Source organism: Rutidosis leptorrhynchoides, chromosome 4 (genome assembly GCF_046630445.1).
Source record: "Rutidosis leptorrhynchoides isolate AG116_Rl617_1_P2 chromosome 4, CSIRO_AGI_Rlap_v1, whole genome shotgun sequence".
NCBI classification, from domain to species: Eukaryota; Viridiplantae; Streptophyta; class Magnoliopsida; order Asterales; family Asteraceae; genus Rutidosis; species Rutidosis leptorrhynchoides.
In genome coordinates, this window is record NC_092336.1 from 397,348,257 (window position 1) to 397,351,336 (window position 3,080).

Consider the following 3,080-nt stretch of genomic DNA (forward strand, 5'->3'; position numbering starts at 1 on the left):
GAAAGGTTAAATTACCTACTTGAATGGGTAGATTTTCAGCAATTTCATCTGGGTGCCTAATGGTTTGATCAAAGAGTCGAACACTCATTTCCATTGGACTTAACTCACCTACTCCTAATCTCTTATATAATGAAAGAGGCATACCACTCACACTTGCACCTAAATCTGCTAGTGCATCATACATGACACAATCACTAAGTAGACAAGGAACGATAAATTCACCCGGATCACCCAACCTGGGTAGAAGTTTTGGTGGAACTGTCTTCACCGGCTTTATCTTTACGGTTTTTGTTTCTTGCACTTTCTTATTCTTCTTCTTCTTTCCAGAGGTATCACAAACTTTATTACCCATTACTTGCTCATACTCTACTCCTTTTCTTGGAAACGGGATGGGTGATCTGTATGGTGCCACCACTGGCTTTACATACTCGGGTGGTGGTGGTGTTGTAACTTCTTCATCGTTACTCACATCTAAAACCTTCCCATCTCCTGGTGCTAATTTTTCAGAATTTGTTGACACCATATTAACATTCTCATTTCGAGGATTTACTTCAGTATTACTCGGTAGCTTTCCTTGTTCCCTCTAACTCATCATGCTAGCAAGAGTACCTACGTGTTTTTCTAGATTCAAAATGGAAGCTTGTTGATCAAACCTCTCATTTGTTTAGGTTTGAGATGTAATAAATTGTGTTTGAGATTCCATTAGATTTGCCATCATTTCTTCCAGATTTGGCTTTTTCTCTTCGGTTTGTTGTGATGGTTTATACAAGCTAGGTCTTTGTTGATTGAAAGTGTTGTTTTGAGTTGGTTGGTTATTCAGACCTTGTTGGTTGTACGAGTTATTTTTTGGCCCATTTAGATTGTAAAGAATGTGTTGATTTCGATTGAAGTTTAGCCTTGGCGGTTGATAATTATTCTGATAATTATTTCCCGGCCTTTGGTTCATGTAGGAAACATTCTCTCGTTGTTCCATCGTTTGTTCAATGTGACAATCTTTCGTTAAGTGTGGTCCACCGCATTGCTCACAGCTGATTAGTATTGTGTGAATATCTTTAGCCATCTTTTCCATTCGTCTCTCGAAAGCATCTATTTTTGTGGAAACGGAATCAAAGTCATGGCTAGAATCGGCTCTAGCCGCTTTAGATGAATGAAAAATATCTTTTTCCTGGTGCCACTCATGAGAGTGGGAGGCTGTGTTATCAATAATTTTGTGAGCTTCGGTTGTGGTTTTCTTCATAATGGAACCACCAGCTGCTGTGTTGATGTCTTTTCGTGTAGCAACGTCGACACCTTGGTAGAAAATTTTTACTATTTGATAAGTATCTAAACCGTGTTGAGGACATCCTCTCAACAACTTTTCGAATCTTGTCCACGCCTCATATAATGTTTCATTTGGATTTTGCGTGAACATAACAATTTCTCCTTGAAGTCTCACGGCTTTAGATGCCGGAAAGAATCATTTAAGAAATTTCTCAACTTAAACATCCCATGTGTCAATCGCCCCTTCAGGTAACGATTCTAACCAATCTTTGGCTTCTCCCTTTAAAGTCCAGGGAAACAACATGAGATAGATCTGTTCATCCACAACTTCTCTGATTTTGAATAGAGTACAGATCCTATTAAAGGTTCGAAGATGTTCGTTTGGATCTTCTTTTGGCGTACCACTATATTGGCATTGATTAGTTACCATGTGTAGGATTTATCCTTTGATTTCATAATCTGGCGCATTAATGTCTGGCTTAATAATGACGTGACCTTGGCCCGTGCGTGTGGCTCTCATTCGGTCTTCCATACTTAGAGGTTCCGTTATTTCCATATTTGAAATTGTTGAATCCGAATCACTAGAAGATTCTGATTTAACGGTTTGTGGTTCAGGAGGAATGATTAGTAGTTCAGGATCTTGGAATTGTCCTTAAATATCCTCCGGGTTCTCAATTGCGAAGTCGTGTTCAAAAAATGGATTATCGGGATTTTGAGTTGGAGTACTTGTTTGACTAGATGATGATTCTAAAGAAAAATCAACGGCGATAATATTGGCTAGATGTCTTGATCGAGTTACAGGTGGTGAACGTATGAAAGGTGGTGAACTTTTTGCTCGGTGCATTCACTGAATATCCTATTAGTTATAAAAGATAAAAATTATATAAGCTATCAAATTAATAGAGTTTTCTAATTTTACCCATGTTTCGAATAGCCAATAGATGCAGCAGGTAGCCAGGACCCTTTAAATCGGAAACCCACAACTCGCCACTAACAAATCCAACTATTACTACGAACCAGAAAATTTTGGATGTCTATCAATTTAACCGCTTAAAATAATTTTTCGTTGAAATTTAAAGAAGATATAATCTATGTCCTAAAAACTAGAGTGTCGAAATGAAAAAGAAAAGCGCGTCAAAAATAAGAGGTCGAAAAACAAGCGTCGAAAAATAAAAGTCGAAAAATAATAATAATAAAATGCAGCGTCGAAACTTAAAAGCCTAAAAACTAAGAATTAAAACTTACGTCTAAAGGTATTAAAGCTTAAAGGAATTCTATATCAAAAACGGCAATTACTTAAAAGGTCTAAAATTTATTTAAAACTAAGGCGATAAGCGACGTTGTAAGATTCTAAAGCGCCTAAATCTTAATCTAAAGAAAAACACTTAAGGGAATTTACGGCAAAGCCTAAAATCTAAAAATAACTACGGCAAAATACTAAACTTAAAACTAATTATGAACGATAAATATACAATTTAGGAATTAAACGATTAAAATATACAATTTATAAAAAGATATAAAAAGTGACAAAATTACTTATTTTTATAAAAATATTATTTTTATATTATTATTTTATAAAAGTATTAATTTATATATTAATAAAACTAATTAAAACTTAAAAATACAAAATTAATTTAAAACTAAAACTAATTATTATTAAATTAAACCCTAACTATAATTAATTAATAATAATAATTAAAACCTAACCCTAATCCGTATGACTAAGGTACCAGACCTGTCACCTCACCTCATGCGATCGCATGAGGTTGAGGTTAAACAGCCATGCGGTCATATGGCCTGCAATTCCAGAAGGGATTGGG

The 3,080-nt window shown here is 35.3% G+C and overlaps 1 non-coding gene across 1 annotated transcript; it reads left to right on the forward strand.

The window, feature by feature from the left end:
• Positions 1-1,325: 1,325 nt before the first annotated feature.
• On the forward strand, positions 1,326-1,432 carry LOC139845872 (small nucleolar RNA R71). Its single transcript, XR_011758626.1, has one exon. It is a non-coding gene; the product is annotated as a small nucleolar RNA R71 (small nucleolar RNA).
• Positions 1,433-3,080: the final 1,648 nt, after the last annotated feature.